This window comes from Pongo abelii, chromosome 16 (assembly GCF_028885655.2).
Source record: "Pongo abelii isolate AG06213 chromosome 16, NHGRI_mPonAbe1-v2.0_pri, whole genome shotgun sequence".
Taxonomy (NCBI): Eukaryota; Metazoa; Chordata; class Mammalia; order Primates; family Hominidae; genus Pongo; species Pongo abelii.
Window position 1 is genome coordinate 70072184 of NC_072001.2, and position 24480 is coordinate 70096663.

Genomic DNA, 24480 nt, shown 5'->3' on the forward strand with positions numbered 1-24480 from the left:
AAGGGAAAAACTACTAATGATATTAAGTTTGTACAGTGTTAATGACAGAAACAGGCACAAGCTGAAATTGCAGCCATTAATATGAAAAAATAAAATATTTAACAGGCGAGATAGATGAGTGCAATTTTAATAAACCAAAATGAAGAAAATTAATTTTAGAGAGTTCCACAGTCTTTCACATGCTACCATTACACCAGCTGTCTAATGTATTATTTTTGTGGTCTGGATTATTTATTGATGGTCCGGAGGAATGCCCTGGTTTTTGCATATTGTTCTGTGGATAGTGAAGATCTTGCCTTTATTTGTTTAATTCTCTTCCTATTTCCTTCACTCTACCACCAGTCCCCAAACTGCAACGGCTTTCTTACAGTGTGTGCTTTGACAGAGGGCCCTTGCCAACAACACGTAGGTGAGACACAAGGGGTGGGGCACTGTAACCTCCTGAGGGGGCCCAACAGGGACCACTGGCCACCAGGGGCTGGGTGGTCACAGAGGCTGAAATGTTGGGGTTGCCTCAGAGGTGACAGTGGCTCCCCTGAGTCCGAATGGGGACAGCCACTGCTTTGTCTTCAGCTTGTCTTTATGGATCATCAAGGAGTCTCTTGGGAGGCAGGGTCCTGTTCTCCAGCTTGCGACGTGTTATGTGTTAACAGCGTTTGCCGAAAATGTATGTCCACTCAGGACCTCAGAATGTGATCTTATTTGGACACAAGGTCTTTGCAGATACAATGCAGGTAAGAATTGAGATGTGATCATACTGGATGAGGGTGGGCCCTAAGTCCAATGAGGGTGTCCTCATCAGGGACAGAAAAGACACCCAGAGACGCAGAGGGAAGATGGACGCAGAGATTGAAGTGATGCTGCCACAAGCCAAGGAAATTTCCCGAGGCCGCCAGATGCTGGCACAGGCAAGGAAACATTCTTCCCTAGAGCCTTCAGAGGGAGCACGGCCCTACTGACACCTTGATGCCAGACTTCTGGCCTCCAGAAGTATGAGAGAGTACATTTGTGTTGTTTTAAGTCATCAAGTTACAGCATCCACAGGAAAAGAATGTCTGCTGCAGAGTAGCCCCACGGAAATGAGCAACCTTGGCCGTCTCATGAAGGCCATGAAGGGCTCAAGGAGCAGGCAGAGGGACAAGACTGTTGAAAAGGGAGAGAATGCAGAAGCAGAACTAGAGCCAGCTGCAAGAAAAGGAAGTCCAGCTGGCAGCAGGACATGGCACCCGTAGCACGCATAGCATGAGGCTACAAAGCCGTAGCAACAGGAAATTATTCAGGCAATCCGAAGACATCAAGAACGACCAACCCAGAGAAACAGAGAGGAGCTGTGGGGCCTGGGAGTAGGTAGTAAGCAGGTTATCGAGCTGGTGGCTTGAGCCCAGGGAGGTAAGGTGCAGAGCCTAGCTCTCTCTGTGAGGCACAGAGTACAGTTGGGTTTTTTTGGGTGGAGCATTCAAAGCCCGTTTGTCAGAAAAGCAGCATGCAAGTTGATGGCCAATAACAGTAGCTAAAATAATGCTTACTGTGTGTGAAGCAGGCCTAGCAACAGCACAACCCAATGAGACAACTGTTTTTTGTTTGTTTATTTGTTTTTCAAGACAGGGTCTCACTCTATCACCCAGGCTCCAGCCTTGATGGCTTAAAACAACACAAATGTACTCTCTCATACTTCTGGAGGCCAGAAGTCTGGCATCAAGGTGTCAGTAGGGCCGTGCTCCCTCTGAAGGCTCTAGGGAAGAATGTTTCCTTGCCTGTGCCAGCATCTGGCGGCCTCGGGAAATTTCCTTGGCCTGTGGCAGCATCACTTCAATCTCTGCGTCCATCTTCCCTCTGCGTATCTGGTTGTCTTTTCTGTCCCTGATGAGGATACCCTCATTGGACTTAGTTAGGGCATGATCTTGGCTCACTGCAGCCTCAAACTCCTGAGCTCAAGGGATTCTCCTGCCTTGGCCTCCTGAGAAGCTGGAACTACAGGCACATGCCACCATGCCCAACTAATTTTTTTATTTTTATTTTTTGTAGAGACGAGGTCTCCCTATTTTGCCCAGGGTGGTCTTGAAATCCTGGACTCAAGTGATCTTTCTGCCTCAGCCCCTCAAGGTGCTGGGATTACAGGTATGAGCCACCATGTCTGGCCCAGATAACTGGTTTTGATACCCTCATTTTATAGATGAGGAAATGCAGGATAGGAGAGGTGAAAACTGGCCTGAATTAGCACGCTGAGGGAGGGAGCAGATACTTACGCCCAGGAATCTGAGCCAGGGTCCCAGTCCCTCAAGACCACACTAGCTGTGAGGGGGGCTTCAGTTCAATCTGATTAATGTTGACCGATGTAGCAGCCCTGTGCAAGGCACTGTGGGGGACAAGAGCTGAATAAGACAAGACTGTGTCAGTACAGAGGCTGGTTCATAACAGAAAAGCAGACCAGGAACAAGCAGCTCACACAGGGAGATATCTACTTTCTCCCATGCCAAGAAACCAAAGTCAGGCAGCTCCATGCGTTTTTAGTTCAATGCTTAGCGATGACTTCCATGATTCAGGCGCTCTCCGTCTGTGTCGGTTACTGGGCTGTTATCTCAGTTCCAAACTCACCCTTCTACCCTGCTTTGTGACACAAGGACCGGGACTCCACAAACCACATTTCTGCTTTGACAACTGCTCCATGTTAAACCCCGGCAATACGGGGAGCTGGATCCCTCCAGCAGGGCTGGAGGAGGGAGAGGGAATTTCTGTGCCTTCCCAGGGGTTTTACTCTTCCTGTCAGCATTGCTCTAGCAATGCTTCTTCACCTCGGCAGAGGCAGTTCCTCCTGATAGAAGGCTGAATCTAATTTGCTGCTTTTTCAACACACAGCCTTATGGCACACTGCCTCAGAGTCTGGGTCTGCCCTGCTGGGCTCATCCTCTAAGCTCAGGGACACCCACACCAACCATGCTGCACCTCCTTCTCAGAGGTCTCCTTCTCTAAGTAAGTGCTAGTGACTCCCGCCCCTTTCCTGTTTCTCCCAGCCCTACAAGTAGCATCTGCTTCTTGCAGTTGCTACCTCCCTTTTCACCCATCCAGTTACCCAGTTGACATGCTTTGTCCCTAGTTAACGTGATTCATAATAAATTCTCCTTGTTAACATAACTGGTATGGCTTCTGACCCCTGCCTGGTTCTGCCCTCCCCAATATGCTGGTGACGTCACACCTCATGGTCACATGGTGGCTGCAGCAATCCCAATGGACAAAAGTTGAACAGGTCCAGAGGCAGAAAATTACCTCTTTCCTCTTGCCCCATGTCTTTTTAAGCACAAAAGAAACACTCCTGCAAGTTCTCCTAGCAAATTTCCCCTCTCGTTTCACCAGCCAGAATCAGATCTCATGCCCTCTCCTCAGTCAGTCCCTAGCAAGGGGAATGAGAAACTGTGATCAGCTTAGACGAATCAGGATCCATCTCTCTGGGGCTGGGGCTGTGGTCACTCCCATGGCCAGGCAGAAGGGGACCAGCTGAACAAAAGTCAGGCTTTGCAAGAAAGGAAGAAAGATAGAGGATGGGGACGGGCCTTATCTGCTGTGACTGCTCCACCATCCCGCCCTCTAGTGGGAGACGTCGGCACCTACAGATCCTGGTGTTAGGTGCTAGGATGGGCCAGGCGCAGAGGATGGGGTGTGATCTCTGCAGGAGATCCAGGGAGGTCTCACAGAGCAGGTGGGGTGTGAACTGACACTCCAAGCCTGGGTGGACTTTCTCAGGCAACAGGTGAGGTAAGACTTTCCAGATAAAAGATAAGGCCTGTGTGAAGTCACAGGTAGGTGGTGAGAACGTGACACAACTGGGAACAGAAAGTGGATGAGAGTGATTTGAGCATGGTGGGACACAGGGGATGTGGCCTTCCAGGTCAGCAGGGATGGAACAAGGAAGGCCCAGTAGGGCATGTGGAGGCCTCAGTGGGTGGCTACAGCGCCTGCTTCAGGTCTGTAGAGGATGAAGCCAGGGCTGCAGGTCTGGAAGAAGGGCCTATGGGAGGTGAGCACCTTGAGGGCAGAGAACATAAGGACCCCACAGCCCCCATCTCTGATCCTATCCCTTCTTTCCTCCTTCCTTCCCCTTCTCTTCACAAAGGCATTGCCTTTGTTGATATCACCGAACAGAAACCAAAGACGTAGGAAGTATAGGCTCTGCCCACAAGGAGCTTAACGCCTTTTTTCCCCTTCATTTTTTTATTATGGTAAAAAATCCATACGACACTTCATCATAATCATTTTTGAGTGCACATTTCATTGATATTAAGCATATTCACGTTATTGTGCAACCGTCACCACCATACATCCCCAAAACTTTTTCATCATCCCAAACTGAAACTCAGTACCCATTAAGCACAAACTCCCCATCCCCTCTTCCCCATCCTCTGGCAACCACCACCATCCTACTTTCTGCTCTGTGAGTTTGACTGCTTTATGGACCTAATATGAGTGGAACCATACTGTATTTATCCTCTTGTGTTTGGCTCATTTCACTTAGTGTAATGCCCTCAAGTTTCACCCATGTTGCAGCCTGTGTCAGAATTTCCTCCTTTTTAAGGCTGAATAATATTCCACTGTATGGATATGCCACATCTTGTTCACTAACCCATCTGTAGACACTTGGGTTTCTTCCACCTTTTGACTGTTGTGAATAATGCTGCTATGAATATGGGTGTACATATACCTGTTTGAGTCCCTGCTTTCCATTCTTTTGTGTACATACTAAAAAGTGGAATTGCTGGATTGTATGGAAATTCCACGTTTAATTTCTTGAGGAACCAACATCCTGTTCTCCACAGCAGCCACATCATTTCACAAGGGTTCCAGTTTCTCCACATCCTCACCAATATTTATCTTCCGTTATTTTGACAATAGCCATCCTAATGGGCATGTGTGGTACAGCCTAGCCTTTGAGCCAAGGCAAACCCATGGGAAAATGAACCAATAATAAAGCAGTTGAAATATCAGCAACCATGACAGGGAGACAAGGACTGAGCAGATAATGGAAAAGAGGTGCGTGGGAGGGGTGAAGGATGCCTCAGATCCTGGAGGACATGGTATCCCATGGCAACCTTGGGGGAAAGCCCAGCTTTGGTCACTGCCTGGTAGAAGGGGACATGTGGCCAAGAAAGGGGAGGGCAGGTCATGGGTGTTGCGTGCCGATGGGGAAGGCCACGAATTCACAGATGGAGCCTGGCCCCAGGGCTTGTCAAAATGGAACAATATTCCCAACCAACTCTTGCCCAACCTGCAGACCCTCTCCAAGGTCTTGCTTTCCAGGGCCTCTTCCACATCCTTCCTTCTCTCTCTTCCTCAGTTACAGTCCCAGGGCCTCCATCAGAGTCTGGCACACATCAGGACCTTAGCGAATCGTTGTTAATGGAAGGAAGAAAAGATACATGAAAGATGGTGTTAGCCCCCATTTCACAGACAGGGAAACTGAGGGTGGAGCTGATCTCATTCCATGGAATTGCTGCCCAGTCTGGGTTTTCACGATGCTCCCCGAGCTCTGAGCTCGCTGCTGGCTACAAGGGAGGAAGCATCCCCTTCAGATGTCTGCTGCACAAATGCTGCTCACGGGTAGTGCCCCAAACTGTTCTACTCCCCCCTCTGCCCACTGTCTCCTTGGGCCATGCCAACTGGTTGCAATCTTTCAAAGGAAACTCCCCATGCAGAGAGGATGCTATGATTTTCCACTTACCCACCCATTACAGAATATACTTGATTACAGAATTAATTAAATAATTACAGGAATTAATTGAATAAATTCCTTTCACTTGCATGAAACCACTTGTTTTGGGGGCTCCACATATGCATGCATGTGTGAGAGTGTGAGAGAGAGCCCCTGGCAGCTCAAATGGTGGACACAGTCATCTGTTGGCTTCCTGGCTCTGCTGGCCAGGAATCAAGCCCTTACCTGGAGAGCAGGATTCCATTGGCCTCACCCAGGCATTTAGGCTGTAATGTATAACAGGGCATGCATGATGTCCCCGACTGCCACTGAAATGGATCCATAGGCCAAAGGGAAATGCATGAACTACTATAGCTGTCCGGTAATCCAGCATAATGAACATCCAAAGGTGTTTTATTCCTAGCTCACTGTTGCTTGTCTTTACTTATTTAACATTTAATTTTTTCTTACATTAATTCTTGGGTGGGAATGTTTCCATAATTTCAGGTCCGAGGAAAGGGCTAAGTCTCTCTGTCAGCAAAGGGCTCAAAGTTTCGTAGATTTGAGCCAGGCACAGTGGCTCACACCTGTAATCCTAGCGCTTTGGGAGTCTGAGACTGGAGGATCACTTGAGCCCAGAAGTTTGAGGCTGCAATGAAGTATGATCATGCCACAGCACTCCAGCCTGGGGTAACAAAGCAAGACTCTATCACCAAAAAAAAAAAAAAAAAAAAAAAGATTGGAACCATTTGGTATTTTCATGACATGTTCACTTCTGCTTATTAAACTATGTCAAAGCAGATGGGCAAGGATAATTTTGAGACTTGACAACGTGGGTGGTGAGATATGAGCAGCATGGTGGCAGAAAGAGCCCTAGTTGATGAGTCCAAAGATCCAGCTTCTCTTTTCCAGCTGTTGCTAACTCTTGGTGTGACCCAGACAGAGTCATTTCACCCACTGATATGGTTTGGCTGTGTCCCCACCCAAATCTCATCTTGAATTGTAGCTCCCATAATTCCTACATGTTGTGGGAGGGACCCCATGGGAGATAATTGAATCATGGGGACAGTTTCCCCCATACTGTTCTTGTGGTAGTGAATAAGTCACATGAGATCTGGTGGTTTTATAAGGGGAAACACTTTTCACTTTGCTCTCATTTTCTCTCATCTGCCGCCATGTAAGACATGCCTTTTGCCTTCCGCCATGATTGTAAGGCTTCCCCAGCCACGTGGAACTGTGAGCCTATTAAACCCCTTTTTCTTTATAAATTACCCAGTCTCAGGTATGTCTTTATCAGCAGTGTGAAGACAGATGAATACACCCACTTTGGGTCCTGGTTTTTGTAGCAGATGTTATCAGTGCCCCATGAATATCCCCTGTGTTTCTCAACCCAGGCACTATTGACACCAGGGGCTGGATAATCCTTTGTTGTGGCCCTTTCTTGTAAACTGGAGGATATTTAGCAGCATCTGTGGCCTCCAGATGCCAGCCAGACCCCTGTCCCTACCATGTCCTCAACTTAGCTCCATGGCAAGGCTAAAACTACTTGAGTGCAATTGAATGCTATCACCCTCTCAATGCACGGCCAAAGCCAAGCTCAGCAAGGGTTTGTTCACTCACCAATTGCCTGACCAGGGACAGCAAAGCAACAGGGGCAGGGAGTATCTGACCCAGCGACCCAGGGGAGCACCCAGTGGGTATAGCAAAGTGGAAAATGGAAACCAACACTTACTGAGCATTAAACTTACATTAGGCACATAACATATATTATCCAACTTCATCCTCAGGATAACTTTTTGGGACCTCTGTTTATAATCTCATCAGACAGATAGGCAGTAGTGACTCAGAGATATTAAGCAACTTACCGAAGGTCACACAGATAGTAAGGCACTGAGCTGGGACTTGAACATTCATCTGTCTGGCTTCAAGATCCATGTTTGTTCAACTATGCCATCAATCGGTCTCAGAAAATCTGTACTTGTGGTTGTGTAATATAAGTCAATGTGAGGTTAAGATTTATCAAGCTAAAGATAATTTCAAAGTCATTTAATCCAGCTACTCATTTTTACTGTTAGTAAACTGAAGCCCACAGCAAAAAAATGACTTGCCCAAGGTTGTGGCAGAGCCAAGACCAGCCCCTGGCTCTGGGTGACAGCATGGCCCAACCCCTTTCCTCTGTACCATTCTCCAGGGATAAGAAAGCTCTTGGGTTTGGGAAATCAGGGAAGCTCATCCAGAAGGGAAGTACTTTGGCCTAGTTAGAGAAGGGAAGGGAAGTTTCCAGGATATAAACTTTGTTGGGGCACAGAGAACAATACCACAAAGCACGACTTTTTGGCATGCTGAGAACTTTGAAGTAAGAAAAATTGGAAGGCCTTAATAGCTGCTTGACTTTCTAACCTTCTCTTGTTTCTCTTCCCACAACCCCAGTGCAGAGGGAGGCTGTTCCTCAAATTTTCTTATCTGACTAAGGAAACTTCTTTCCAAAAGAAATGCAATTGTCTTAAGACCCCTTCCCCAGGAATCTCATCAAATAACCAGGAAAGATTAACCACTGGAGAAGAAACTAAAAGTCATCACCATGCCCAAACAGGCTTTTTATCTATTCTTCTGAGGGCACCTCCAAAAGGCTACCTGGGAGTCTTTATCTGCATGATAAGACAATCTTTGCTCACAGTGAAGTCCTGCCCCTCACCTTCCTGCCACCTCCCCCAGAGCTCAGATGAACTTTGCCTCAGGCCATTGTCCTTTGGGCTCATCCATTTTCCTCTGAAAATCATTCACCATCCCTCACAATTGCCTACATTCCCCCCTTTTCTTTCTACCCTATCAAGACGGTATTGAAGCCTCAAGCATCTGGGCCTTCTTTGAATCTCACATTTTCAGGACTGTCATGTTCACATATACTTAAATAAATTTTTAAGCCTTTTTCTCTTATTAATCTGTCTACTGTTGGTCATTTCTGCAAAACATCAGAGAAGACAGAAAAAAGCTTTCCTTCTGCCCCATGACTTCATGCCAGGTAATAAGCATATGCTATCTCATTTAACCCTCTCACAGGCTCTTTGGATTGCCCCTATGGTACAATTGTAGGAAAAGATGTGAAGGTTTTTGAAATGGGAAAGAAGAAAGAGAGAAAGACAGAGAGAGAGAAAGAAAGAAACAAACAAACAAACAAAGGAAGGAGGGAAAGAAAGAAGGGGGGCAGGAGGGAGGGAGGGAAGGAAGGAAGGCAAAGGCAGGAAGGAAGGCAAAGGCAGGAAGGAAAGAAGGAAAGAAAGAAGGAAAGAAAGAAGGAAAGAAAGAAAGAAAGAAAGAAAGAAAGAAAGAAAGAAAGAAAGAAAGAAAGAAAGAAAGAAAGAAAAAGAAAGGAAGGAAGGAAGGAAGGAAAGATTACTGGATGTCATGAATAGTTGACTTTTCTGGGTTATCTGTGCCTTTTTTGTCTTTGAGCCATTTTACAACTCTATACATTGTAGAAAACTAATGATAATACAAATGATCAATGTTGTTTGTTGGAATTGATTATCGTCCTAATGATACTGGCCAATTTTGCAACTTTTTATGGATTTATTTCAAATTTCCTATATGTGTGTATGTGTGCTCTTTTGAATTCTCCCTTGGACTAGTTTTTAACATGTTACTGGTTCCTGCATTAATTAGTGCGTTAAATAAAATCTTTTTGACACTTATTCATCTTTATATTTGTATTAAAGTGACTTCTTTACCATATTAGTCTATTCTCATGCTGCTGTAAAGGACTGCCCGAAACAGGGTAATTTATAAAGGAAAGAAATTTGATTGACTCAGTTCCACATGGCTGGGGAGGCCTCAGGAAACTTACAATCATGGTGGAAGAGGAAGCAAGCACATCCTTCTTCACATGGCAGCAGCAAGGAGAAGTGCTGAGCAAAAGGGAGAAAAGTCCCTTATAAAACCATCAGATCTCATGAGAACTAACTCATTATCATGAGAAGAGGATGGGAGAAACTGCCCCCATGATACAATTATCTCCAAGTGGTCCCTCCCACAACATGTGGGGATTATGGGGACTATAATCAAGATCAGGTTTGGGTGCGGACACAATTATCCTTTAACATAGATGTCAAAACTTAAAATTTAAGCCAGGTGCAGTGGCTCATGCCTATACTCCAAGCTACTCAAGAAGCTGAGGCAAGAGGATTCCTTGAGCTCTGGAGTTTGAAGTCAACCTGGACAACATAGCAAGACCCCATTAAAAAAAACACCTTAATATTTAAGTACCTTGCCCAGAGTCATAGCTTGTAAAAGCTACAGACTAAGTCCAAACCTCCTGTTCTTTCTGCTATCTGCCCCCATACCTAGCTTTACAGCCTTCCTTCTTATAGCTTCTGATTTGTAAGAGTTATGGCTGTGTGGTCATAACTCACTAATTAGTGAAGGAACCAGTAAGGTGTTAAAAGCTAGTTCAAAGGAGAATTTAAAACAGTCTTGGTTTCCTCAGTTTTCAACTGAGGACTCAAAACCTAACCCTGCTTAGCTCAGTTATTCATGTAGAGTCCTGTATATGGACGTATTTTGAGAAGAGTGAAAGCCCCATGCATGAGTAAGTGCATTATGATAAGGGAGGCCCACGGAGCTGTGGACTTGGAATTAGAAGATCTGAGGGCAAATTCTGGCTCCACCACTTAGCAGCCCTGTGACCTTCATGAAATCACTCAATCCTGTCTTGGACCCTCAGTCCCCTTTTGCTGTCAAACGGGACTGCAGAGGGGAGGGGTGAGGAAGTTTGAATGCAGGAGCTCCTGGCCCCTCTCCCTGTGGCCTACTTCTCTGGGGACAAACCAGGGCTGCTAAGAACAGGGGCTCCCACCTTGAGCTCCCTGCCCCTCACCCTCCTCTCCACAGCCCTCAGCCAAGCCAGCCGCAGTGGTCAAGTCCACCTTCATCTGGAGGTGCTTTCCCAGTGAAACCTGGGCCAGGGATACATTTTCCCAGGTCCCGCAGACACTGCTAAGCCAGTACAGATGTTCCATGAGAAGACCATTCACAAAATCCTCACATCAGCTCATGCGTGCTTTCCAGTTACTCATAGCTACATGATTTCCGAGCCCTGTCCACCTGGATATTTCCCTAAGATGACTTTTCCAGGTGTGAGCTCACTCAAGCCCAGCCAGCTGGGCAGGTGTGGAGTTCCTACCTAGTGCTCGTAAGAACAGTGGGAGGAGGTCCGGCCTCCCACCCTCACCCACCATCAGGAGAGAGCATCACAGAACTTCAGGGGCAAAGACAGGCAGAGGTGATCAAGGCCAAAGGACTCCAGCTCCAGCTGCTAGGTATCAAAATTACCTGCGGGAGCTTTCAAAAATTCAGATTAGGCCAGGCACGGTGACTCATGTCTGTAACCCAGCATTCTGAGAGGCCGAGGTGGATGGATCACTTGAAGTCAGGAGTTCATGATCAGCCTGGCTAACATGGTGAAACCCTGTCTCTACTAAAAATACAAAAATTAGTTAGGTGTGGTGGTGCGTGCCTGGAATTCCAGCTACTCGGGAGGCTGAGGCAGGAGAATCACTTGAACCTGGGAGGTGGAGGCTGCCATGAGCCGAGATCGCGCCACTGCACTCCAGCCTGGGTGAAAGAGTAAGACTCTGTCTCAAAAACAAAAACAAAAACAGAAAAAAACACAATCAGATTAGAGAGCCCACACCCTCTAAGTCAGAATGTGAAATGGTGAGGCCAATAAGATTTATTTTTCAAATCTTCCCAAGGCTTCTAGTGCCCAGCAGACTTGTTTGCAAACCAGTCTTCTAAAGCAATCTTCTTTCTATCATTAAGAAGGAGCCCATGACCCAGAAGTGTTAAGTTCAAGGTCTCTTGGGTCAGCTTTTGGATCCACTGTTCTAAAGGGACAGGTTCTTAGGGGGCTGGCATTTTCTTGGAGTGAAGCAGGAGCTGCTGCAGGGGCTGAGAAAGCAGGAAGGAGCGCTTTGCTGCATTCCAGAGCAGATCTGGCTGTGAATAAACGAGAAAGAGCTTTAGTGTAAGCTGGGCTGAATGGATAATTAAACAGATAGCAAAATGGAATGCTGTTGCACACACCTCCCGGGAGCTGGCTGGGGGTAGATAATATGCCTTCCTGTCGTCAGAAGGCACAGGAGGAAAAACAACTGGGCCTGGCCGTTGGCCATTTAACAATATTGCTTTTGTAAACAAGTTGAAAAATCCAATAACTGTAAAACTTATGGCATGTCCTTAAAAGCCTGTTGCTGTTTTCCCTATAAATGGATGAGCGTTTCCGACTGAAGGTGTTCTAATTAAACAGTCCGCATCCCCAGGGACTGCGAGGTCATCCTAGGGAAGGAGGGTCTGATCCCTCCTCGTGGCCTCAGGACCACAGGTGGGGGTGGCGAGCTCGGGGTGCAGCCAGGCAGTGTTTTGTTTGTTTTGTTAGTCACTGTGCTGGATTGTAGCTGAACAGCTCTCTTCCTTCCTGTTGTCTACAAGGACTCCAAAGAGCAATCCAGCACAAACTCAAAGAAACAAAACTCTTACCATAGAAGCACGACAGTGAGTGCCCACCAAAGAGGCAGCCCTTCAGGCTGGGAAGAGAGAGAGGTCTGGATCCGTTCATCAGGAAACACTTTGGTGGTGCAAGCAACAGAAAGGTAGAAAGTGTAGTTCTAGGCCTAGAGGAGCTCACAGTCCTGATGGGAAGAGAATGCACTCACACATGCACACTCACGCACACTCTCACACATACACACTCACACATGCACTCACACACATGCTCCTCACACATGCACACTCATGCACGTGCTCACACATGCTCACACTCACACATGCACTCATGCACATGCTCGCAATGCTCACATTCACACTTATGCACAGGCTCACAAACTCACATGCACACTCATGCACACGCTCACACATGCTCACACTTGCACACACGCACAGGCTCACATACACACATGCACACTCATGCACATGCTCACACATGCATATGCTCACATGCTCACACACTCACACATGCACACTCATGCACACACTCACACATGCTCACACACATGCATATGCTCACACATGCTCACACACATGCATATGCTCACACATGCTCACACACAAACACACATGCATATGCTCCCACATGCACACTCATGCACACACTCACACACGCACACACATGCACTCACACTCATACACATGGTCACACACTCACATGCACACTTGTGTACATGGTCTCACACACACTCATGCAGGCACACACATGCTCACATACAGTCACACACACGCACAGGATCACACATGCTCCCACTCACACACACTCGTTCACTCACACACTCTCATGTTCACTCACACACACTCATGCTCACACACACACACACTCACACTCATACACACACATCCTAAAAAGAGAATCAGGGGAAGGAGCCCAGCACTGGTAAGTGGAACAGATAGGTGGTGGTGGACAGGGGGCAGTGCTCCGGAGCTGGGGGTCTTTGTAAAGGAATCACAGAAACTCAGGGCTGGGTGGGATTCTAAAAGCCACTTGGTGCAAAAGTCAGCTCTCACTTTCTTCCTCCCCTTTTCTCATCTACGTGGAGCATGGCCACACTTCACAGGTAATGGGCACAGTCCTCTGCAAGACTATCCTCACTCCAGACAGCTGCAAGCTCACGGGTTCCCCAGGCCACCTGCTCTCTAACCAGTTGGCTACAAATTTAGGAGTTCCCATGATCACCCTCAGGTTTGATAATTTGCTAGAAAGACTCACAGGACTCAGAAAGGCACTATATTTAAGATTATAATTTTTTAAACTGTAGTAACATACACCTAGCATAAAATTTACCATCTTGGCCATTTTTAGGTGTCCAGTTCAGCAGTGCTAAGCACACTTGCATTGCTGTGCAGCCAATCTTGGGAATGCTTGTCACCTTCCAAAACTGAAACTCTGTACTCATCAAACAACCATTCCCCATCCCTCCTTCCAGCTCCTAGCAACCACCCTGGAACAGTTTCAGTGTCCATAAATTTGACCCCCTAGGTGCCTTGTATAAGTGGAATCCTACAGCATTTGTCTTTTTGGCCATTATAGTTTTATTATAGCAGAAGGTTACAAATCAGAGCCAACCAGAGAGAGAGACATGTATGCAAGGTATGGGTGGATTTCAAATGCAAAGTCCCCACTACCCTCAGGGACACATCACCCTCTCAGCTTTGAATGTGACCAACTCAGAGGACTGCCAACCAGGGCAGCTCACCCAAGCTTCAGTGTCCAGAGTTTTTATTGGAGTTTCATATAGCCGTAATTGATGGAATCATTGCCCACATGATGGAATTCAATCTCCAGCCCACCTCCCCTCCCCAGAGGTCAGACTGATGTACTATGACTCAAAGCCCCAGCTCTCTAATGCCATGACTGCTTTTCCTGACATAAGACAGTCCTTCTCCTGAATTATCTTGTTAGTGTAAATGATGGAGGGGCCCACCTCGAGTCACCTCATCAGCAGAAGCTACTAAGTGTGGTCTAAGAGGCTCACAGTGAATAGAAACAATGGGGCCCTATAACCCTCAAGGAGGGATCAGGGATGTTTTTCTAACAGCTCATAGGCCCTACTGCCTTGGTTGAAGGGTGACCCCCAAATATATTCCCACATCCAGCAACCTGTGAATGTGAGTTTATTTGGAACAAAAGGTCTTTTCAGATGTAATTAAGTTGAGGGTCATGCACACACTCACACATACTCACACTCACACACATGCACAGGCTGACATGCTCACACACTCACATGCACTCATGTATATGCTCGCACATGCTCACACTCACACATGCACAGGCTCACACACTCACACATGCACACTCATGCACACACGCACACATGCTCTCACACACACACGCACAGGCTCACATGCTCACACCATGGGAAGACAGAGGCAGAGACAGGAGTGATGCTGCCAAAAGCCAAGATGCCTGGGGCCACCAGAAGCTGGAGGAGTGAAGGAAGGATTCTCCCCTAGAGCCTTCAGAGGTATCCCAGCCCTGCTGGCCTTGATTTGGGGCTTCTGGCCTCCGGAACTGTGAGGGAATTGATTTCTGTTGCTTTAAGCCACCCAGTTTGTGGTGATTTGTTACAGCAGCCACAGGAAATGAACACAGAGAGCCTAAATGATACCCCACACACACCATGGCCTCCCCTCAAGACAGACCGAAAGAGGGACTAAAGGGACACTGAGGCAGGCACCCAGGCAGAAGGGACGTGAGAGGCTGGGGCAGATGGTGGCAGCGCGGCCCACAGGCTTCTCCATCTTCTCCTTGGCAAGAGAAGCCCCTGGCCTCTGTTGCCCACTCTCCTCTGCACAGCCATCCGCTGTGGGAAGAGCTCTACTCTGGTTAGTGAAGCCATTCATGGTAAACCTGCCTCCTTTGCCAGTGACAAGTTAAGGGGTGGGCATGTGTCCTGGCCAGTAAAATGTGAGAGGAAAGATTTCCTGGTTTTTACAAAGGGGTATCAGGGAGGAGATAGTTCCTTCTCTCCTGGACCTGCCAGGGTGGATGGAGCCACAGCAGCCACCTTGTGACCGTGAGCGCAGAAAGCTGGCTCACTGAGGAGGGTCAAGGGCAAAACAGGAAAGAACCTGACTCCCTGATGATATTGTCCAGCCCCTGATTCACCAGCCCCGCCCCCTGGGCTTCTTGTAGTGGTGATAATTAAGTCCTTCTTTGGGGGCCTTTTGGGTCAAACTTTTCTGCTACTTGTGGCCAAAGCACTTTTACTCAATGGTTTTCAAACATTTTTAATCAAATCTCATTGTGAAAATATTTTACATTGGAATCCAGATCCACACAGAGAACTGAAACAAATAATTCACAAAATAGTATGTACAACACATTCGGATATTTTCTATCCTTTTTTTTCCCCCTTTTTTTAGTTACTGGTCACAACCTAGCATTTATTGATTGATTTTATGATCCATCAGTGGTCATGACACACAACTTGAAAAGCACTATTTGAAAAAAAAAAAAAAAAAAGAAAAAGAAAAAAAAAAGAAATATTTACCAGGGAGAGAGAAAAGTAAGTTGCCCCAGTGGAGGCAAAATCATACAGATCCTTCCCCAGACACCAACACGGTGTCTTGGGGCACTGGCTGGGCACAAAGAAAGACAGGGGTGGAGAGGGACACAGGGGGTGAGTCAGAGAAACAGGGAGACAGAGATGGAGGAAGAGACCCGCTCAGCCACAGCTGCACACCCACAGATGCTGACATGGTCCCCTGAGAAGGGCAGAGTGGGAGGCAGGCAGAATCAAGTGGAAAACACAGAAGCCCAGGGTTGAGAAGGAAGAGACAAAGAGATACAGGAAATTAAAAGTGAGATGCAGAGGCAGAAGTGCAAGCAAGCTGGAAAGTGGAGATTCTAAGGCCGAGACCCAAAGGTGACACACCCCAGACTAAGCCAGAGCACAAGTGGCCTGTGCACAGGCCAGAGTCTTAGTGACCAGAGTCCAGCTGCAGGGCTGGGCTCAGCCACTGATGAGCCTGTGGCCTTGGTCAAGTCACTTCACCTTTCAGCCTCTGCTTCCTTCTCTGGGAAACCCAGCTAGCAGTCCCTCCTTCGCACGAGTGTGGAGAAAGTCAGGCTGCAAGGCGAGCACCAGGACTTGACAGTCTCTAAAGGATGGACGGATGTCCGTCCGGAAGGGCGGTCCACGCAGACCCCCACCCTTGGCCGGACAGAGGGTCTTTCGCTGCCACCCACCCACGGCGTCCCCAGTGTCCCTCTCCCGACAGTCCCCTCGCCCACTTCTCTGCCTAAAGGAGGGAAACCCATTTCCCTGGGAACAGCTGTGTTTCCTCAACAAACAAATGTTCCCTTAAAACGTTTTTGAGGAAGAGCGGATGGTAATAAGCGAACATCTGGCCGAGCGGCACACTTTCATTTTTGGCAGCTCCGGAGCCTGCCAAGTGACTGTTCCCTAATGTTCACCACATCCCAGCCCCTGCTATTCCCAATCAGGCTTGTACCACTACGCCTCAATTAAGAGCAGATGTGGGGCTGAGCGAAGGAGGAGGAAAAAACACCGTTCCCCAGCGTCCCTCTGCGCTGCTCAAAATCCAAGGAAGTGGTCTGAGAACTCGCAGCGGCTCCAGCTTCTGCCTTTCTAATTCATCCATCCATCCATCTGTCCATCTGTCCATCTGTCCGTCCGTCCATCCATCCAGCTGCCCCTGCCACGGCCTTTGGGGATACAGATCTGAACGACAGATCCTTTCCCCCTATCTCCTCGACAGACATTCTTCTTCCCTATAATACAGGCATTGGCAAACAGGCTCTATAAAGGGCCAGATAAAAAAATATCTGGCTTTGCAGCCCACATGGTCTTTGTCACGACTCTTCAACTCCACTGTTGCAGTGTGAAAGCAGCCACGGACAATACATAAATGGATGAGCATAGCTGTGTTCCAATAAAACCTTACTTACCAAAATGGTGGCAGGCTGGATTTAGCCCATGGGTCATCATCTGCTGACCCCTGCTATATGACAACATCTGAAGTTGAGGTAGTCACATCTTGGGGTATCTGCTTTAACTGTCCCTCACCCACTGCACTGCATGAGCCCTACTATCTCCTCCTCACCCCTCTCTGGTGGACTCCATTGATTGGCCCACCCTGGAAGACACCAGTGGTGATACCTGACCCAAGTTGGGATGCTCAGAGTCTTTCCCCAGGCTAAGGAATTGGACCAAGTGGGTCAGTTTGGTCTGGAGCTGATTTACACTGGGAACCGAGGGACCACCATCTTCTTCCTGCCTCCTAGACAGAGATGCAGAGAAAAGGGGACTGTAGACAATGCAAAACTGCTTTGGTCTGAATATTTGCCTGTCCCCTAAATTTATGTGTTGAAACCCTCACCCACAAAGTGATGGTATTAGGAGGTGGGGCCTGTGGCTGGATCATGAGAGTGGAGCCTTTATAAGTGGGATTAGTGCCCTTATAAAGAGACCCCAGAAAGACCCTTGCCCCTTTCATCATATGAGGATACAGTGAGAAGGTGCCATCTCTGAACCAGAAAGCAGGCCATCGTCACCAGATACGGAATCTGCCAGCAGCTTGGTCTTGGACTTCCCAGCCTCTGGAACCATGAGAAATAGATCTCTGTTGCTTATAAGCCACCCAGTTTATGGCATTTTGTTATAGCAGCCCCAAGGTTCTAAGACAGGAATGAAATAACCCATGTGGAGAGAGGCTGCCTGGCATCCTAATGCCCTTTCAGACTGTCCCCATCCTGTCCTGAGCCCTGCCTACATTCTGGCCCTGTGTTCCCCAAAGCCCTCTGGATCCTTCTTAAAGAGTCTGCTTTTCTGTTTATACTGGCTTAAGTTGGTGCTTGCTTCAATTAACCAAGCAAGGCCTTCTGAACCACTTTCTGCCTCTTCACTCCATTCATACAATTAATTGGCTTTTGTGCCAGGGCTTGCCCTGCAGTAGATCCTATGCAAGTAAGATATGTCCTTGCCCTCCAGCAGCAGATAGGTAACAAAATAGGGGAGTTGGACTTCCGTATTCCTCACTCTTGCACAACCCACAATGTACTGATAAGGAGTGCACCAACTGCCAAGGAGGAAGGGGTATGAAGTAGGAGGTAGGGGAAATCTGAGAGCCTTGGCAGAGGAGGGACCATTTGTAGGCCTTGGAAAGTGAGTTGACTTTGGGCAGAAAAATAAAGGGGAGGGGGTGGTGCTTGAGTATAGAGCAACATATTCCAAATTAGGTTCACAGAACACTAATCCCAGAAGGGGTTTTGTGGTATCCATCCTCCCCATCTTTCTTACCCATAGACCTCTGATTCCATTCAACTGATAATGTGCTCCTTAGAAATACTTGCTCTCCCAGGCTCCTTTGCAGCTAGAGTGATCAAGTGACATACTTCTGGCCAATGAGATGTAAGCAGAAGTCAGCTGGAGGATGATTCCAGTTATAAAGGTTCAAACTCACCTTTGTACCTTGCCTTCTCCTTCTTCCTGCCTGGAATGTAGCTGTGGTGGCTGAAAGGGCTGTGGTCGTTTTGCAACCATCAGGATGAAAGCTACATGTTAAGGAGGGCAGAGCAGGAAGCTGGAAGGAGTCTGGGTTCCCAGTGCCACGTCTGAGCCACCACATCAGCCCTGGACTGCTTATTCCTGTACTGGTTCCTGGCCACTACTGAGGGAGGTGGTTCTCTTATTTGCAACTCAACACATTTCTAACCAATGCAATGTTTAATGATAAAAGAGTTCTAAGGACCAAATCAGTTTGTGTATACCAATTTCCACTGTCAGAGATTCACAAAATAGATTAATACAGGTTCTGAGAAACCTTAACATGAAGATCACTGTCTAACCCAATGTTTCCCAAAATGTTTGTTCACCAACACCTCCACTGCCAGGACGCCAATGGGCATGCCATGGAACACACTTCAGGAAACAAGCTATAGAGAAAGGAGTGTGGGCTTCTGAGTCAAGAAAGATCTGGGTTATAATGCTGTGTGGCTTCAGGCATCTCACATAACCTCTCTGAGCCTGAGGCTCCTACTCCATAAAATGAGGGAGGGACATTACAGGTTACAGGTAATCCAGGTAAAGCGCTCGGCACTGTCTGTGGCTCCTAGTCAGTTGTCAACGATTCTCATTAGCTGCTAGGATCATGTTTTGGAAGGAAGATAGCATCAGAGACAGAAGACCCTGGTTTGAGTGATGGTTTGCCACTTCCTTTCTCTGTAACCCTGGGCCAGTCACTGCACTTCTCCGAACCTCCGTGTTCTGAATGGCAGAGGAGGAATTATAATGTCTACTTGGGCAAGAGGAGATATGTGGAAAAGCCTGGCTCAGGGAGGACATTCCCCTAGTGCAGGAGCCCAGAGCTCTGCCACCAGACCCTGCCTCCAGTCCCTGCAGGCCACCCCTCTGCCCCAAAAAGGCTACAACATTTGGCTTCTGCATTTTCATTTGTAAGGCGTCTGCCTCGCCTCCCTGCCCACTTGTCTATCTTCCCTCAGGGATCGCCACTGAACCCTCCTGGTTGCTCCCCAGTGCAGAGCCTCCACTTCAGCCAGCTCTGTCTCCTCATCAGTCACACCTGCAGCACCCAGTGCAGCCTCCCAGCCTTGGCTCAGGCCAGGGTCCCCTCCAGCCCTCCCAGGCAGCCACATTACGAGGCTCAAACAAAAGCACAGGTGCGTGGCCTGAAGACCCAGACTGCATCTTCACGCTGTGTGCGAGGCCTTGGGGAAATGGCTTCCCCTCTGAGCCTCAGTTTCCTCGTCTATAAAAGGAAGGGGTTGCAACAAATAGAATTGAAAATGAAGATGATAAGACTTGCTTCACAGGGTTGTGAGGAAGATTATATGAGGAAAACAAGCATATCTATACATGCATTGATGATAACATATAATATTCTTTGGTTACTGTTATTTACATTTTATTTTCTCAGCCTTACTTTTGAGGCCTTTCATTCTCCTAAGTTATCCTCTCCCCTCTTCAGAGTGAGCTTGACTTTTTATTTGACATGTGCTGAGTGTTAACTGTGTGCTGGGTACCCTGTTTGTATTATCTTATTTCATCTTCCCCCAAATTCTATGAGGTAAATCCTCTTTTTATTCCTATGTTCCAGTTAAGGAAACAAGCTCGGAGAGGCTAAGTCATTGGCTTGGGTCAGATGGCATATATATAGCAGATCTGAGGCTCGAATCCAGGTATTCTGGTGTTAAAGCTTATCCTTCTAACTACAGCACTATCCTGCTTCCCTACTGGCTGTCAAAACCTGTCTATCAATCCTGACTCCAGGCAAATGAGGCAGATATTAACTTGCTCATCTGTCTCAGGAACAGATCTCATGCCATATTAGTCATTGACTTGTTAGTGTGAACTGAAACCTGCTTTCTGAAGTTCTTTTCTGACTCATCTCAGGCAGAGGTCCCTGCTGCCTCCTTTGTGTCCCCAAAGCTCTTGTAATTCCCCGGCATAGCCTTGCCATGCTGCATTGGAATGGTACCTGTCTGTCCATCTGAACTGAATTTGTGGATTGGTCAAGGATTATATGTATTCATCTCAGTGTCCCCAGTGACCAACACAGCACCTGCCACTAAGTAGACACCCAGTTAAATCTGATGAATGAACAAATGAAGTGAGTTAATCATACCTCCTAATGAAAGCCATATGCATAAATGAATCTTGAGGCAGTTTTCATTTTAGTGAAATGACAGTGATACGTACTTAGAGTCAGGGCTGGTCCTACCAGGAAGGGGCTATAAATTAGGGAGCTCCCAAAGTTCCCTTCTATTCCCAGAAACGCTCCCTCACCTCATTGCTGCTCACTGTTCTAGCTTTCCTTTCACTGTGGGCAGACTTTCCTTCCCCTGGAAAGCCCTCTCCCTTCCTTTAAACTTCTGTTCAAGTCCCACCTCCTTCCAGAAGTCCTCCACCCAAATCCTGATCCATCCACCTTGTCTCTGAACTCCTGGGTTCGATTGCAGCTCATTTTGTAGCCAGACCCTAACAGAAACCAACCATGTATTAAACAGGGAACACATTGGAAGGCTCTTGAGCAGTGCTCAGAGCTGATGCGAAGGCAGGAGACCCAGGCATAGGAAATGCACAGGGGTGAGGGAAGCCAGGCGTTCCGTCCCCAGCTGGATCCACACTGCAGGGATTACCTGGTGAGGTGGCCACCACTGGCCCTGGGCCTTGCTGCGAGGATGAGTACAGAACTGCCCTTACTTCTTCTCATCACTCACTTATAATCCACCTCCAGCTTGGAAGAAGCAAAGGGGCCAAGCTTAGATCAGATGTCCACGTCCTCGGCGCAGCAAAGTGGGGCTATGTTCTGTACTGGGCCACACACCAGGGTGTGTTGCACAAATGCAGCAAGGGCTTGGGACCACTGCAGTCCAACCCTCTGGCTGCCCAGCCTTCATGCCTATCCCTCTTCTCTTCTCATGGTTTGCCAGGGCATGAGAAGTGAGCACATGCAAGAGCTTTTTAGGAGGCAAACTCAGCAAGGCTTGCAGATGAATTGGATATGGGATGAGGGGAAGTACTAAAGCTGCCTCCTGGGTTTCTGGCCTGCAGAGCTAAGGGGATGGAGATGTCATCAGAGGTGGGACCACTCAAAGAGGACTTAGTGTTAGAAACAGGTCAACAGCTCACTCTCCGTACACCCCCTCCAAAGCTCCCAGACTCACCTCTTCACCCAGAGCAGTTTCTCCTGGCTCTGCTCCAGGCTGTCCTCTGGCCACACCTCTTTACCAGGCCGCTATTTCCCATTTTAGGTTCCCTCTTCCTCAGCAAGGTCTCTCTAGCCTCAGCCATTAGTGCTTTTTCTTTCTTTAGCAATATATAGCCTGTAATCCCAGCACTTTGGGAGGCCAGGGCAGGTGGATCACTTGAGTCCAGGAGTTCAAGACCAGCATGGGCAACCTGGCGAAATCCCATCTCTACAACAACAACAACAAAAAATTAGCCAGGCATGGTGGCGTGAGCCTGTAGTCCCAGCTATTTGGTGAGGCTGCGGTAGGAGGATCGCTTGAGCCTGGGAGGTCAAGGCTGCAGTGAGCCAAGATGGCACCACTGCATTCCAGCCTGGGTGACAGAGCGAGACCATGTCCCAAACAAACAAACAAACAAAAAACAATACATATAGGCCGGGCACAGTGGCTCACATCTGTAATTCCAGAGCTTTGGGAGGCTGAGGTGGGAGGATTGCTGGAAGCCAGGAGTTGGAGGTTGCAGTGAGTTGCAATCGTGCCACTGCACTCCAGCCTGGGCAACAGAGTGATATTGTCTCAAAAAAAAAAAAAGGCCGGGAGTGGTGGCTCAAGCCTGTAATCCCAGCACTTTGGGAGGCCCAGGTGGGTGGATCATGAGGTCAGGAGTTTGAGAGCAGCCTGGACAACATGGTGAAACCCCGTCTCTACTAAAAATACAAAAAGCCGGGCATGGTGGTGCATGCCTGTAATCCCAGCTACTTGGGAGGCTGAGGGAGGAGAATCGCCTGAACCCGGGAGGTAGAGGTTGCAGTGAGGTGAGATTGTGCCACTGCACTCCAGCCTGGGCAATAGAGCAAGACTCCATCTCGGGGAAGAATAAATCCCACATTGTACTTTATTGCATGTCTACCATGCACCTGGCACTGTGCTGGGGGCTGAACTCACCTCCCACCCATCCTGCTTATGGGCTGGTGAGGCAGGTGCAAGCTTGCTCATCACAGGCAGAAACTCAGGTCCAAAGCTTAGAAAGAAACTCACCCAAAGGTTCACAGCCACCCCACAGCAGGTGCTGGACTCAGACTCGCATCTTTGCCCCTTGTCCCAGCACAGCTCACTCCACTTGGGGCTGCCTCTCTACAGCCCCTAGGAAGAGAAGCTTTTTCTAATTGGCTAATTCTGTGGGGAAAGTTGAGGGGGTGTTTGGGGGAGGTAGGGATTGGCGTGAGAGAGGGGTGATGGAGTTTGGCTTCATTCTGGGAACCCCAGGCCAGGCTTCCTTCTGGTGGTGCTTCCTCCTCAGGAAGAGAAAGCATGGGGTCACTTGCACAAAGTCCTCTCTGAAAGCAGCTGCCCAGGCTACCTGCTCTAGAGACAGGCGCCTGAACCCCCAGCAGGGCCAGCTCTGGGGGCAGGGAAAGGGCCCTGCTCTCCTCTCATCCCCACATCTTAATGCCAGAGCAGGGGCCATAGGGAGAAAGGGGGACTCTGTAACATGTACAGCATTGAGGGCCCCTAAGGATGGTCAGAGAGAAGAGAGGAGGACGGGGAGAGGAAACCAGAGAGGGATGGAAATGGCTCCCTACCTCCCTGTCCTGTCTCCCTCCCTCCCTCTTCTTTCCCTTCAGAATGTAGGAGCCCAGGGCCCCCTGCGAGGTCACAGTGCTGAGCCACACTACCTGGCTCCAGGCTGCGGCAGGGGGCCCGGTGGGGCTGGTTTGTGTCCATGTCCAGTGTGTGTCAGGGGCAGGGGCAGCTGCCAAGACGTCTTCCCAACTGCAGCTTCCCCCAGAGCCCGCACCTGCCCTGAGAGGCCTGACGGTTCCCTCAGGACACTGAGGAGCCTGAAAACGCAGCTGCTACCTTGATACGAAGCTCTCCCAGCCCACAGCGTCACCATGTGTTCTCTGTAAGTTATGTTTTAAGATAAGACCTTCTATTTGGACTCAGTGACGTGTGTTAAGCACAAAGCAGCTGCCAGGCTCCCTGCACACACCCATTTGTGGAGTCTCCCAAGGAGGCCAGGGCTGGCGAAGGATTTTCCCTTGCAAAGAAGGACTCTGCACCCAGAGAGATGAGGCCAGGCCCCGGAGGCACTGTGCTGGGCCGGGTGTCTCTTGGTACCTTTGCTCTCCCCTGAGGTTCAGAACTGCTTTTCCCAGAACCCCCTTCTCTGTAGGGTTCAAGTTGGCAAGATCTGCAAGGTGGAAGTGAAGTGTAGGGCTTGGGGCCAGGCCAGGGACAGGCACAGAGGAGTTCCGGGGCCCTGGCTTGTCCCCGCCCTGGCAACAAACAGCTGTTTCTGACTGCTGACCCTACCACCCATCAGCAACCCCCAGGCTACCACCAGGTGCCTCCACAGGGTCGCAGTCTTCCAGGCCTCCTCACGAGCTCTCCCTCCACAGCTCCAAAGGCCAGGGCCTGAAACCCAAAGAGGCCCAGGGAATGAGCGGCCGAGCTGGGGTACAGCGCAGGCAGGTCGTGGGGTGTAGTGGCCACAACACAGACAGACAAATCCCAGCCCCATCACTTACCTGCCTGTAAGAGCTCAGCGGGGTCACGGCTCCCCATGGAGTCTCAGTTT

At 48.6% G+C, this 24480-nt stretch overlaps 1 long non-coding RNA gene across 1 annotated transcript; it reads right to left on the minus strand.

Annotated features, from left to right (window-relative positions):
• Positions 1 to 11378: 11378 nt before the first annotated feature.
• On the minus strand, positions 11379 to 23513 carry LOC112129098 (uncharacterized). Its single transcript, XR_008514253.1, has 3 exons — positions 22938 to 23513; positions 21876 to 22127; positions 11379 to 11674 (listed from the first exon to the last, which is right to left on the minus strand). It is a non-coding gene; the product is annotated as an uncharacterized LOC112129098 (long non-coding RNA).
• Between the last annotated feature and the right edge of the window lie 967 nt (positions 23514 to 24480).